Here is a 16,485-nt window from a genome sequence, read left to right as displayed (position 1 = left end):
AAGATTGCTGGGAGAAATATCAATAACCTCAGATATGCAGATGACGCCACCCTTAATGGCAGAAAGTGAAGAAGAACTAAAGAGCCTCTTGATGAAAGTGAAAAAGGAGAGTGAAAAAGTTGGCTTAAAGTTCAACATTCAGAAAACTAAGATCATGGCATCTGGTCCCATCACTTCATGGCAAAGAGATGGGAAAACAGTGGCTAACTTTATTTTCTGGACTCCAAGATCACTGAAGATGGTGATTGCAGCCATGAAATTAAAAGACGCTTACTCCTTGGAAGGAAAGCTATGACCCAACCTAGACAGCATATTTAAAAGCAGAGACACTACTTTGCCAACAAAGGTCTGTCTAGTCAGGCTATGGTTTTTCCAGTGGTTATGTATGGATGTGAGAGTTGGACTATAAAGAAAGCTGAGAGTGCCTAAGAATTGATGCTTTTGAACTGTGGTGTTGGAGAAGACTCTTGAGAGTCCCTTGGACTGCAGGAGATCCAACCAGTCCATCCTAAATTAGGAGATCAGTCCTGAGTGTTCATTGGAAGGACTGATGTTGAAGCTGAAACTCCAATCCTTTGGCCACCTGATGCGAAGAGCTGACTCACTTGAAAAGACCCTGATGCTGGGAAGGATTGAGGACAGGAAAAGGGGACGACAGAGGGTGAGATGGTTGGATGGCATCACTGACTCAATGGCCCTGAGTTCAGGTAAACTCCGGGATTTGGTGACGCACAGGGAGGCCTGGCGTGCTGCAGTCCATGGGGTGGCAAAGAGTCAGACACGACTGAGGGACTGAACTGAACTGATCATTCCATTTAGCTTATACACCATAATTTAATTTATCCTAAACTTCCTTTCTGTCCCTCCTTTTGTCCTTCAGGAGAGCACTGAATTGTCCTTTGTTTTATGATAGACTGTTAGCCTGTAACTATTGTCTCCTTTATCTGTATCATTTATTTTCTGTGTTTATTCTATCATGTTCTTTTTTTTCTTACAAGATAATGAATATAGTTCCCTGTGCTATAAGTAGGTGCTTGTTTATCTATTCTCCATATAGTAGAAGCTGTTAATCCCAAACTCTCAATTTATCCCAAGCTCTGAATTTATCCCTTCCCACTTTCCCTCTTTGGTAACTATAAATTTGTTTTTTATGTTTATGAATCTATTTTTGTTTTGTCAATAAGCTCATTTGTATCATTTTTTAGATTCTACATATAAGTGATATCTGTCTTTGTCCGTCTGACCTCACTTAGTAGGATAATCTCTATGTCCATCATGCTGCTGCAACTGTCATCTTTGCATTCCTTTTTTATGACTGAGAAATATTCCAGTCATACATTCCAGTGTACACACACACTACATTTTCTTCTTTATCCATTCATCTGCGATGGACAATTTCATTTCTTCCACGTCTTGGCTATTTGGCTTGGCTATTTGCCTATTTGGCTTTACAAATATTTGTAAAGCTACTATTTTCACTGGACATAAGTATGTCTCCAAGACAAACATTTAAAAAACTCATTCCTCAACCCCACACTCATTGCCTATTTCTTGAATTATATCACATCTCAAAATATTAGCTTAACCTTGCTATCTATACTGCACAATTCATTCTTTCCTCAACTTATTCCACCCAACTTACAAAAGGTTTCTGATGACAATTATATTGTCAATTATATAAAGTCAGGGGATAATCTTTATTTTCTTCACACTCAGTTTTCCAACAGCATTTGATATGATTTCTTCTCCCTTCTTTTTTGTAAGGTTTTGTCTTCTGGGTTTCCCTTGAAACCATACCCATCTAGTATTATTCCTCCATCAATCTCTACTTCATCTGTTTTATCTTCTCCAAAGACCTCCAAATGTCTGCTTGCTCCAGTGCTCAGTATCCAGTACTCTTTTATATTTGTAATCTCATTGAATGTCAAATGTTTATTAAGATGTGTAAATTGATGAATTTCTAACCCCCATTTCTAGTCAGGAATTCTTCCTGAGCTCTCAGGTACTGTATCTAACAGCCTCTTTGACTTCTGCATTTAAATATTTATTGCACTTCTCAAATTGCCAAATCAGAACTCTAGGTGTATAAACCTCCCTCAAATTGCTCCTCTGAGTTCCATTTCATTTGTACATTCAAATGATATTTTGAGTGCGAACATGTGCCAGGCACCAAAGGTATACCTAGGGAAACACAGAAGGAATTGTCTGCCTGATTCAGGTAATTAATGGATGTACTGGTTTAAGGACGTTTTAAACCTCACAAAGATATCTAAAATCAGTCTACTTCTAAACCATGCAGTGGAAACCTAAATAATGTCTGTGATAAAAAAAAAAATTCCTCCCTGAAAAAAATTGTTATAAGTTCTAAGTATCTTCTATGATTACCATTGATTTTCATGTAGGACTTTTCATGTAGGACTTTTTTCTTCATTTATCTTGCAATAAACATCTTAGCTTATACACAAGTTAATTTAGATAACTCCCTGTTGACAGACACATACAGACTCAGATTTTCTGATTCCTGTGGAGAGTATGCAATGCTTTCAATTCATCTAGCCTTGTTTCAGATGCAAATATGCCTCCACACTCTGTGGCATTACATATTGCTGCATGTAAGCAGAAAGGTAAACAGTGGTATCAGAGAGATTATAAAGGAAAATCTGCAGTTACTGCAATTCTGAAATTCTGTAGGAGTATTTGGGTTTTAAATTTTTGTTCAGAATTTAAAACAAGAATAACAGTTTGAGTTGCTAATTTGTTTGGGATGGACACGTACACACTGCAGTATTTAAAATGGACCAACAAGGACCTACTGCATAGCACGTGGAACTCTGCTCCATGTTATGTGCCAGCCTGGACAGGCGGGGTGTTTGGGGGAGCATGGATACGTGTATATGACTGAGTCCCTTCACAGTTCATCTGAAACTATCACAACATTGTTAACCAGCTATGTAAAAAGTTTAAAATATGGAAAAAGTATAAAATTTTAGTTCATATGAAAACAGTTTAACTAAAAGTAAACACTACCTTTAAAATGGAAAATTATTTTTCTTAATTGTGGAGAACTATCTTTTAAAACCAAACTAATGAGTTAAGGAAATAATACTTACTGGGTATTGTGTAATTATTGTTTAAAACAATTCTGTCAAACAGAGGATTCATTGATTATCAAGTGGTTTATCATGCCATGCACACTACTGGCAGGTCAGCCTTTGAAGGAACAAGAAGTGCAGAGAGGACAGTCAGAACCCCAAATTTCAGTTATTACTAGGTGCAGGATTTCAACTGATATTGAGAACATTCTTGCTTCTGCTCTCCTCTTAGTATTGGTTTCATTCTGTGGTCAGTTTATTCCAAGTGACCATAAATGATGGATGCAAGTAAGTCCAGCTTTGAATACTCTGATAGCTTATAATTCTAACAGTGAGAAAGACCATTTCTTTCCCAGCACTTAAATACCAAATGTTAGGTATGCATCTCATTGGCTTAGGTAAGGTCACACTCCAATCCTCAATAGTAACTGGGACCACGAGGATAGAATATTGTTATAAACAAGCCTGCATTAAGTCCTGCGACACCCCCACACTAGCTTTTTGTTCGTGTGTGTGTGTATGGAGAGAGAGAAGAAGATTCTCCATGATGGACTTATTCTAACCATGTAGATTCCAGTTTTAGTTGCTTAGTCATGGCAGACTCTTTGCAACCCCATGGACTGTAGCCTGCCAGGCTTCTCTGTCCTTGGAATTCTCCAGGCAAGAATACTGGAGTGGGTTGCCATTTCCTCCCTAGAATTAGTTTTCAATAGAAAATCAAAAGAATGCTTATTCCAACTACATGATGGAATAAAAGAAGAGATAAAGTAAAACATAAAATGTGCTTCATTATAAGCATCTTTTAAGAACATACCTTTTTCTTTATATGAATATTTACTTAAGAAACACTCAAGAGTATCTTTATGGAATCAATATATATGCACACATATTTCACTGGCTTTATTAACATTGTTTATTGCCATATTGTTTTCTTAAATAATATAATTTGCAAAACATGGAATATCTGAATCACTTCTACATTAATTTCACCACTGTTTAACAGTAATTATTTTGTATTTTCCCTAAATTAATATATACATAAACTATGACTCATTTTTAATAATGTAATTTTAAAAATTCCTAATGGAGTCATTCCTAGTGTGATCAAACATAGTTTTATACATATTATTTCTCATATGAATTGCTTCTTTATGCCTCTTGTCTATTTATCTATTTCAAATGTTGTTGATCTTATACTATGAAAATGAATAAACTTCCTTATTCTATGACTCTTTCTAATTATTTTTCAGAAATTATCAGATATGAAATAACTACTCACTGAACTATGTGCTGAGAATATCTAATGAACAAGAAATTCTGGTCACAAGTTTCATGTAGTTAATTTTATTGTAAAGTGCACTTACACTACTCAGAAATAAAATCAATGCTTATGGTCAAACATACAAATATTTCCTTTCTAAATTTCTAAAGATTTATATTTTTAGGAACTATCCCAACTGTAATTTATATTTCTCAAAGTGTTGTCTCCCTAAACACTTGCTTCAAAATAAGATGATTTTATTTTGTCAATATTATTGGAAATATATTGTATAATCAAATATATTTGGATTTAATAAAGTTAAACATGATTCTCCCACTGAATTTTTCATGTCTAGAACATGTTACTAAATAATGTGGTGAGAAGAGAAATGGTCACTCATGGTTCCCAGTCTTACTTTTTACCAAAAGATCTCTTCTCTGGATCATTAAATAGGGTGTATATTTAGTAGGACATATTCAGTAGCTTGAGAAGACTTACTATAGCATAGAATTTTTGATATTGAAAAAAGGATTCAGTTCTCTTTCTATCTAGATCATCTTTTGATAAGTGATATAAATTATAGATATAAATTATTTTCCCAAAATATCTATCCATTTTAATATAATTAAATCTACATTTTCCTGTTTTGTTAGGATTACTAGCATATGCATAACATTAGATGTCTGGAATTTCTCTTCTGAGAGACAGCTTTACAGACACTAAAATATTTTAATAGTTTTATAAACTTGCTCTTTTTTCATTGCTTCTTTTTGAAAAATAATGTTTTTCTGAATTTTTTTCCAATTTTTCAAAACATTTTAATATATAACTTTTCAACCTATAAAATTATCTTATTGATACTGCATTTCTACTGCACTGAATTTATTGATTAAATTAGGGAAAATTCACAAAAGGACAATATTTAACTTTTTCCTTCAAGATAATTGTATGCCTTTCCATTATGCAAATTTTAAATTCTTGCTAGGGCCTCCTATTTTATTTTAATAATTTTTGGAAATGTTGGTAATTTATTATTTTATTTTGGCAATGGGCAATTTTTCTTTATATTGATTTTTAAGATTTCTGCAATAATATATACATAGGAGAGGTCACTTCAAAGCTTTTGTTCATTTATGTGCCTGTTTTTGCTTTAATACTATAGCGATTAAAGAACAGACTTAAACATTCATATCTGGAAAACATTTTGCAAACAGAAATCACATGCTATGAACTGTGTTAGTTTACCTTTTACAACCAAATAAGTTGTATGTATAAAATAGAGATGTTTTCTTTGGACAGGATGATTTTATACAATAAATGACTATGGTTATAGGGATATACTTCATATTTTACTCAAAACTACAAATACATATATATTTTTGCTTTTGTTTAGTTGCTAAGTCGTGTCTGACTCTTTGCGACCCCATGGACTGCAGCACACCAGGCTTCCCTGTCCTTCCCTATCTCTCAGAGTTTGCTCAAACTAATGTCCATTGAGTTGGTGATGCTACCCAACCATCTAATTCTCTGGCGCCCCCTTCCTCTGACCTCAATTTTTTTCAGCATCAGGGACTTTTTCAATGAACTAGCTCTTCCAATAAGGTGGCCAAAGTATTGGAGCTTCAGCACCAGTCTTTCCAATGAATATTCAGGGTTGATTTCCTTTAGGATTGATGGTTTGATTTCTTTGCTGTCCAACGGACTCTTATAACACATAAATTTGAGGGACTTCCCAGGTGGTGCACTGGTAAAGAATCCACCTGCCAATGTAGGAGATGCAAGAGATGTGGGTTTGATCCCTGGGTCAGGAAGATCTGGCACTTAAGCAACACACTTAAGTAATCCTGCCTGGAAAATTCCATGGATACAGGAGCCTGGCAGGCTATAGCCCATGGGGTTGCAACAAGTCAGACATGGCTGAGTACACAGCACATATATAAATTCAGCTTAGTCAGTAGTTTTGAAACTGTCTTTAAAATTACTTTCTAAGATTTATGGAGAGTATTTTCATTAAACTGTAGAAACTTTTAACATTGACAATGCAGCAATATATTTTTCAAAGAGTAAATATTTGTTATGATATCAGGCTTAAATTCAAAACTCTGTATCTAAGACCGTTTGGGGCAATAGAAAGATTAGTGATCCTGGGTATAAGGAGTTATGCCTGTTCTTCTAGTAATTTACTTTGTGACATGAGGTAAATTACTTTCATATTCTACACCTCGAGTTTCCAAATGAATGCATGTATTGTGGACAAACACGCATATCCTATGCTGAGGAAAATAACACATCCCAATACTCAGTTACTATGGCTATGCTGATACTGAAACCCATCCTGCAGTCCAGAGTAGGCTGAAGATAACCCAGATTTGGCTAATCTGAGCTCCATAGCAACAATCACATTTTCAATGAATGATTATGACCCAGACAAGCCAACAGATTCACAAATCCTCCTCCCACTGAGGTTTTGGAGGGGTTAGAATTTTAGCTGAGGTCTGGTGGACATATTGTCATAATCTAGCAGAGGCTAGCTGAGAATGAAGCCCACATAGAGGAAAACAAGGTGGAAATGCGAAGTAGTTAGAATAGGAAAAAGGAGTCCAGAATGGTGGTGGCTACAAGACAAAGAAGGGAAAAGCCTGAGAAAATAGAACAAAGGAAGGTCCTAGGACAGGAGTGAGGACCTCAGGTAAAACAAGCAGCCCTCCTGGCTAGCCCAGTTTACATAGGGCAGGTTCAGGGGAAGGAGAAAAATCATATAAAAAGAGGAGCCAAAATTGGGCTGGGGGCTTCTCTGCTCTTTGCGTCTTTTGGGTTGGCCTGCCCTCACACCTCAAGGATGTATTTTCCTTTACTTTCTAAATAAAACTGAGCTGTAACACGGATTTGTAACACTGGGCCATCCAAGGAAATTACACAGGGCTGTAACACTGGTCCGTCCGTTCCTTCAAATTTTTGCTGTGATGAGACAGAGCCAAGGATACTACAAATTCCCCTGACAGAAACAACTTACAAATAATTATAAATTTTATAATATTCTTTATTAAAAATGTATTTAGCTAATTTCCCATAATATATCTGTTTTTCTCCTAACTTCTCTACTGTAGTTCTCAACCTATAGTTGCAATTAAACTACAAAATAAAATGCAGTTCTGACTTGAATATCTACTGTTTTCAGTTATAATCATGTATAAATCCAAAGTAAAACAGGAAAACCTTATGTCAATACTTTGTTCATTCACCACAGTTGTAAATGACTTCTTCACTGAATTACATGTAACTTTTGAATGCCAGAAGACTATGTCCCCAAATTCTTTTTGTATTCCATTTTCAATGTAATGGCTAAAAATATGATGCACATTTAATTTCCCCCATCATTCTAAATAGTCAGCAAGACAATGAATCCTTGATTTGTAGCATTTGCTAATTTTTGTTTTATAAATTGGTAAATTTCTACTATGGCCTATTTCAGCCTACCAATATCACTAAGCCTTTGACAAAGTGAAAAGACCTGTATTTTCACCAGAATATACAACAGATTTAAATCATCTCAAAAGTATAGGTTATACTAAACCTAGAAGAATATAATTGGGAAATTATGAATTTCAGTTATGTATTACCTTTGTTCTTAATATAACATATTTAAGTCTAAGTTAATATAATTTAATTTTTAATAATGTCTGTATTTAACAACTTTAACAATTGCTTTTTCACAAACATCTTAAAAATTTAACATTACCACATTAGGATCTCTGTCTTTGAGTCATAGTTTCTGAACTTTCAAATGGATAGTTTTGAGATAATTAACTGTCGGATTATCTCATTTGATAATTTCTATAGAATGAAACAGAAAATTGCAATTCTAATGGAAAGGAAAAACCTATTTGGTACCTATAACCTCATGAAGGTATTCAGTCTCACTTAACATAGCCTTACATATAAAATATAATTGGTAAAAAAATTTTAGGGTTATTTTAGGAATTAAATGAGATGTGTACATCTCTTAGCACAGTTCATGGGCATAAAAATTGAGTAATACTATCTATTGTTATTGCTTTAATTATTAAAACATTACTTTAGGTCTTAAACAGTTAAGGACATTCATTCCTGGGAGTAGTATCTTCTCTTCATTTTGCTCACATATAGGGTATGAAATAAAATTTTTGTCCACTCAAGTTGTCTGGGCAAAGTTATGCCCTTTTGATGGACTCACTCACAGGGCTTCTGAGATATGCTATTGCCTGGCTGAAACTTAATTCAGTCTTGAAACTCCAACCAGCTTCTTCTAATCTTTAGCTCTCTGGACAGTCAAATACAGGTAATCCTCAGTACCTCCAAAATGCTTCCTTTCACATAGTATCTGTTCCCTAGATATTAACTCACAGTAATCTCCTTGGGAGTTTCTGTTAGTGAACTGAGGAATTTATGTGATATAAGACAGCTCTACTACTGCACTACTGCAAACCAGAACAAACATATAAATAATCTGAACATTTTAAAAAGCAAATCATTATTATCACTCTTCTTTGGAGCACTGTGTTTGGTAAGATTGGAGTTAGGTTGGTCCATTCAGCATGAAGAGTTATTCAGACAGGAAGCCGGCTCTTTAATTGTGCCAATCACTGGCTAAAATTCAGGAGTTTTCTCAGAATATCTTTTTTCTCCAAATTCCAGTTCAAGCTGGATTTTAAATACAAGTGGTTACAAAATGTTAATCCTAAACAGTGATTGTGATTCTATATTAAATTAGCTTGCCTATAGTTTTTAACATGCAGTGCAATATTAAATCATTACATGCCTTTGCATCAGTACAAATCTATATATAAGTTTATAGTCTTACATGCCCTAATAGAACATCTCCCACTTTTTAAGACTTCACACTGATAATTTCAGGCTACTCTGTGTAGAATTACAGTATAAGAGGCCATCATTCTGACATGATCTCAATTCACTAAAATAACAGGCCATTAGCTCCAAGGTCCCTTCTTGAAACTTCAATTCATTTTTCCAGTGCAATGAAAGCATATTTTAAACATATTTTCCTCCTCAAACTGAAGTTGTACTACATACAGAGTATGCTGGAACAAAAGTCAACCTAAGCAGATAAGAAGCCTGCTACTAAGTCACTTCAGTCGTGCCCGACTCTGTGCGACCCCATAGACGGCAGCCCACCAGGCTCCCCTGTCCCTGGGATTCTCCAGGCAAGAACAATGGAGTGGGTTGCCATTTCCTTCTCCAATGCATGAAAGTGAAAAGGGAAAGCAAAGTTGTTTAGTTGTATCTGACTTTTTGCGACCCCATGGACTGTAGCCTACCAGGCTCCTCCCAGGTTATATTATAAGGGTTATAAAACTTGAAATAATCATGCCTACATAGTTCTGCTACTTGCAAGGACTGTGACCTTGACAAAGTCATTTTTATCATTTTTTTATTAATTTATCAAAGTTTTAGTTTTATTTAAAAAAATAAGTAATATAAATATATACATGCATCAGCACTGTAAATTATACAAAGTAAAGTAATAAAAACAAAGTAAATAGAATGAAAAATACCTGGCACACAAGAAGTAAATAGTAAATATAATTTCCATTGCTGGTTGGAATATTTTAAGTATGAGGTAACTCATTTACTTAATATGTATTTAGTGATTATCTGCTGTGTGTGCTAATGTGCTGAACTGTGTCTGACTCTTCACGACCACTTGGATTGTTAGCCCGCCAGTCTTCTCTGGCCATGTGATTCTCCAGGCAAGAATACTGGAGCAGTTTGCCATTTCCTACTTCAGGGGATCTTCCCGACCCAGGGATGGAACCTGAGTCTCTTGCATTGTGAACTATGGAACCTGTTATTAGCAGGAACGTTTCCTGCACTCGCAGGCAAATTCTTTACCACTAGCAGCACCTGGGAAGCCCAGCGGTTATCTACTGCATGACAGACACTGAGCCAGACACAGCATATAATGGCAAATGATGAGTCAGGGGCTCTGTCACCATGGGGTTAACGTAGGCAAAGATGGCTGTGCCGCGCTTAGTCGCTCAGTCATGTCCAAGTCTTTGTGCCCCATGGACTATAGCCAGCCAGGCTCCTCTGTCCATGGGATTCTCCAGGCCAGAATACTGCAGAGGGTTGCCATGCCCTCCTCCAGGGAATCTTTTCACCCAGGGATTGACTCCAGGTCTTCCATACCATAAGCTGATTCTTTAGCATCTAAGCCACCAGGGCAGCCATTTCTATGGTTAGATGCTGGGAAATTAGCCACAAAGTTGGCTAATGATTCATAAACAGGAAATATAATGCACTTTACCATATACTCTTAAGATTATAAGAGAGATGCTTAAGTTTCTGTTTGGAAAAACTATAAGAGAGAAACCTGGAGTTTAACAAAATCCAGGAAATCTAGATGAAAGGCACAGCGGTATAGCAGTAGATATTTTCTTTTGAAAGCCTTAGCAAATAAAATTGAAACAAAGAAATCTTAAATCTCTGAAGTGAATTCTGATCTAGTGCAGAACAAAGCTGACATCTGTGTAAGACAGAACTAATGTTGGCAGGTCAGAAAACAATGAAATCTACTGATGAACTGTAGTAGGAAATTACTGTGGAGAGGGTGAAAGCTGTATTTCCCAGTATGTTATAGAAAGTAATGAAATTTCTAACTACTTTTATAGACAGAAAAATCCATCTATCTAGACTTGGGCATTTTGGTACATTATTTTTCAACATATTCACTCTCCCTCCCCTACTCTGTGAAAAAATTATTTTACCAGTTGGGTTGGTCATATATCTTGTGTCAGCAATGAGATGTTAGCAGATGTGAGACCAGCAGAGGCTTAACATATGCTTTTGGGGTGGAACTTATCTTTTGCAACTCTCCCATATCCATGAAAAAGTAAATTTTCCTCTGGTTAGCCACACCCCCTTCAATCTGGATCCAGAATAAATTCACCCTGAGCATATCTGAATGAAACTTACAGCTAAAAATGCAGCCAGAGACAGAGCCACTCAGGCAAGTCCCACCTGTGTTAGCGAACACCTTAGCAGGCATACAACGGTGATAACTGGGATAAATTGTTGCTTTAAAGTCAAGGAGTTTGTGTGGACTGTCGTACAGTGTCATACCTAATACAGCTATCAATAACAAAAAGGGAATGTTGCTTTAACAGAAACCTAAACTATGTGACAACCAGCTTTGGTATCATGTGAGAAGAGAGAGGAGATTGTTAACTAACCTATCCTTCTTTTAATAATGGTATAAAAAGGAGATAGTGTAAGAATGTATTATACAACTGCATAGAGAAACTTCTGCAAGGTTATCCATGAAAGAGAATTGAGAATGCCAGGTACTATTATACTTATGCACAGGAATAGTATTAAAATATTTAACAAGTAGAAAAGAACTGGTACCAAATTAAATGGGTACAACAAATGAAAATGGATTTCGTTAGTAAGCAACTGGTATAGTTTAATGATATAAGCCAGGTTAATGCACTTTAACTTCAAAATTACTTTGTACTTCACAGAGTGAAAAGATTTCTCTGTATTGATTAGAAAAAGGAGTAGAATAACAGCAAGTAACTTTTAGCACTAAACAGAGAATAGGAATATTCTAATTCTCTAATTCTTCAATAACTTTATTTACAATAATTATTCTTTTTCTCTGACCCCAGTTCTTATACTGAGAACTCTTGTTTTCCCACTATTACCTGTGCTGAAAAGCTAGGTTTGCATCTCAGCCACTAACTAGATCATGCTAAAATACAAACACAGAGTCAATATTCCACTAGAATTTTTCAATTATTTTTTCAGCAACACTGTAAAGGTATGTGCTATTCACTTGCTGTATGTTGCACATATGAAGATGAAAAGGCAACTTGAACACTGTGTGTGTGAGAGTCGCTCAGTTGCGCCTGGCTCTTTGTGACATAGACTATAGCCCACAAGGCTTCTCTGTCCATGCAATTCTCCAGGCAAAAATACTGGAGTGGGTTGCCATTCCCTTCTCCAGGGGATCTTCCCAGCCCAGGGAATTGAACCCAGACCTCCTGCATTGCAGGTGGATTCTTTACCACCCAAGCTACCAGGGAAGCTAACGTAGTATTCTCCCCACTTTGAAAGAATTTCACCTCTAGCTTTTAGGCTCACACTGATTTTAGTTAAACCAAGTTATTTGTAGTAACAGTGCATTGATCATAGGAAGAGAGGAGAGAGATACTGGGGATCTGTATTTTTATTTTCCACAGCTAGCTCTGCTCACTTACACTCTGATCCAGACACCATTTACCAGAGAGATCATAAGGCTGACAGTCTTGCATGGGGCTCAAAACAAGAGAAAGTTATATAATGCTACCTGGCCAGCCACCTAGACATTAGGATACAGTGATAACTGAGACATCCCTGGCAGTTAGGAAAGTTATATGAAGCCTTTGGAACATCTGAGTAAGAGAATCAGAGTGGACTTGCCTAGGATTTTGAAGTAAGGCAATACTATCTTTCTGTGTCAGATTGCTTCTCAGTTCTGTGAAGACTTATCAGTGACTCATGGGACACTAAGTGATTGTGGAAACTGAGATGGATTTCACAAACTGAGTTGCCTGATTTAGCAAATGATAAAATGGGATATATACAGTTGCAGTTTGTTATGACAGAAAAAATTATAAATAAAACAAGGATTAATGGCACTCTAATGGTAGAAAGTGAAGAGGAAGTCTTGATAAAGGTAAAAGAAGAGAGTGAAAAAAGCCGGCTTAAAACTCAACATTCAAAAATCTAAGATCATGGCATCTGGTTCCATAACTTCATGACAAATAGATGGGGAAGAAATGGAAACAGTGAGAGATTTCATTTTCTTGGGCTCTGAAATCACTGCAGATAGTGACTGCAGCCATGAAATTAAAAGACCCTTGCTCCTTGGAAGTAAAGCTATGACCAACCTAGACAGTGTATTAAAAACCAGAGACATCACTTTGCTGACAAAGGTCTGTATAGTCAAAGCTAGAGTTTTTCCAGTAGTCATGTGCAGATGTGAGAGTTGGACCATAAAGAAGGCTGAGCACTGAAGAATTGGTGCTTTCAAACTGTGGTGTTGAAGAAGACTCTTGAGAGTTCCTTGGACAGATCAATCTAGTCAATCCTAAATCAACCCTGAATATTCATTGGAAGGACTGATGCTGAAGCTGAAACTCCAACACTTTGGAGACCTGATGTGAAGAGCCCGCTCACTGGAAAAGACCCTGATGCTGGGAAACATTGAGGGAAGGAGGAGAAGAGGGAAACAGAATGAGATGGTTGGATGGCATCACCGACTCAATGGACATGAGTTTGAGCAAACCCTGGGAGATAGTGAAGGACAGGGAAGCCTGGCATGCTGCAGTCCATGGGGTCACAAGAGTCGGACACCCCTTAGCAACTGAGCAACAACAAAAATTGTGTTGAAGATGTAAGGAAATTCAATGAAAATCTGACTAAGACCCTCATGCACAATTCCTGCTACTTGGTTATCTCTCCCTCAATACAATCCAGTGGCTTCATAGGAAATACCCTATGATCAATTGATTAAAGAAGAAAAACTCTGGCCTGATTTACAAATGGGTATATGTCACATGTTGACACCCAACTAGGAAAAGAAGGCCCTGCATTTTAACCTCCCTTAGGGATTTTCTGAAAGACATTGTTAAAGAAAAATTCTCCCAGTTAGCAAAACTACAGACAGTACACCTGTTGTCTCCCCCAATGTTAGAAATGGCCAGAAGTACAGATGAATACTTATTAGGAGACAGTGTCTCATAGGTCGGCTAGATGGTTAAAGAGATCAGAAAGAGAATTAAAAAGTCTTGGAATAGAGTGTAAGGTTAAATCTCTTTTTACAATCAGAAACATGAAGATACCTGTATCTAGCACAAATACTTACTGTCATCCTTCAGTTTCTTCATCATCAAAGGAAAAAGATAACCCATTCTTTTGAAGTTGTTTTGTTTCTTTCCCAGAGTCCTGGGTTTGCTCAATGATTCCAGGTACAAAATAATTTTGGTGGCAGGAATGGTGTATATTAATGCACAAAACAACAACTCTGTAATTTCACCAAGACTGCCCTGATGTCACCACTTCTGAGTGCCCCAAATGCTAATTTCAGTGCTGAGCAGTGCCGAGCTCCTGCTATGGGTCTATTACTCCAGGAGACCAACCCACGGCCAAGATGCAGGTTGATTACATTAGACACGAGAAGGAAAACGACAGCAAAGTTGCCTCAAAAAAATAGACATTTATTCTAAATAAAATTTTGTTCTTGCCTGCACAAAAGCATGTTCACCAGCAATACAATTTTTGGACTGATAAAATGCATATTCACACACATCAGTTCAGTTCAGTCGCTCAGGCATGTGTGACTCTTTGTGACCCCATGGACTGCAGCATACTAGGCCTCCCTGTCCATCACCAACTCCCAGAGTTTACTCAAACTATGTCCATCGTGTCAGTGATGCCATCCAACCATCTCATCCTCTATCACCCCTTTCTCCTGCCCCCAATCCCTCCCAGCATCAGGGTCTTTTCCAACGAGTCAACTCTTTGCATGAGGTGGCCCAAGTATTGGAGTTTCAGCTTCAGCATCAATCCTTCCAAGGAATATTCAGGACTGATTTCCTTTAGGATTGACTGGTTGGATCTCCTTGAAGTCCAAGAGATTCTCAAGGGTCTTCTCCAACACCACAGTTCAAAAGCATCAGTTCTTCAGTGCTCAGCTTTCTTTATAGTCCAATCCTCACATCCATACATGACTACTGGAAAAACCATAGCTTTGACTAAACAGACCTTTGTTGGTAAAGTAATGTCTCTGCTTTTTAATATGCTGTCTAGATTGGTCATAACATTTCTTCCAAGGAGCAAGCATCTTTTAATTTCATGGCTGCAGTCACATGATACATCATACACATGTATGTTCCATACATCATACACATGTTCCATACATCATACACATGATATTCCATAAAATATTGGTTTGATTTAGGAATTCATTGTACCGTGAAATATGATACTAGGTTCAGACACAGAAAAGATTGATCTTGCCACCTACGACATCACTTAGAGAAGCTGACTTTATCAAATGGCGAAACAGCATATATTGTTACTTTTAGTAAGGGGATGGGAAAAATCCTAGAATTTTAGGAGGTGTCCCATGGGATGTGATCTAAATCTTAAACTAGCAGCCTCTGTTTGGTGTTCTTTTCCCCATAAAAGGGTCAAGAAACCAAAAGGTAGAGGGGAATGTGGCCTATTTCAGTATTTTACCTGATAGCTCACTTTTAGGAAAAAATGTGTTTCCTATACCTATTACTCTGCAGTCAGTGGATGTGGAAGTTTACTCACCAAGGTAGGAATGTTTTTAGTAAGAACACAGGCATGATTTCACTGAAGTCTAAAAGACAAGCTCCTATGGGGTAACCTTTCTCATGCCTGTAAGCTCTCTGCAGGATTCATTAACCCCCCATTACCTCTTCTTTCCTCTTGTTTCTCTCTGTACACACGTGCTAACAACTTCTTGATGTTCCCAGGTTCTGGGGACTACATATTGCTTGTTAGTTACCTTAGTTACAGTAAATAACTCTTCATCAAAGCCTCTTCAGTTAAAACCTTTGAGTGAGCCATCTGTTTTCTGCCAGGAATATGACTGCTACATATACCCATAATATTCCCCTGAACATTCTCTTCCTTTCTTCCAATTTTTTTTGCCCTTAGCCTCTGTTTAATCTACACCTACATTAAAATTTACCAGAAAGAAGCGATTTTAATCTTTGCTATAGATGAAATTTTTATTTATATAATCACTTTCAGTTACATGACATTTTAATCAGACATTGAAATCATACTCTTTAAATTGACAATGACTCAGTGACCCTGTGACAATTCATATTACATCTGTAAAAGTTACATTACTTCTTGGATGAAAATTTGGGTACTAAAGTGCCTTTAAATTAAAAAGAAAAAGCAAATTCACTTACATGGGGCATGTTAGAGAAAGAAAATTATATATATATATATATGATATGTGTGTGTGTGTGTGTGTGTGTGTGTATAAAAGCAGACATAGATAGACCCAGAGATCAAGTAGTCAGTTAGTCGGAAAAGATAAACTATATG

The sequence above is a fragment of the Dama dama genome, chromosome 2, assembly GCF_033118175.1.
Source record: "Dama dama isolate Ldn47 chromosome 2, ASM3311817v1, whole genome shotgun sequence".
NCBI classification, from domain to species: domain Eukaryota; kingdom Metazoa; phylum Chordata; class Mammalia; order Artiodactyla; family Cervidae; genus Dama; species Dama dama.
Note: the sequence above shows the minus strand (reverse complement) of the source record.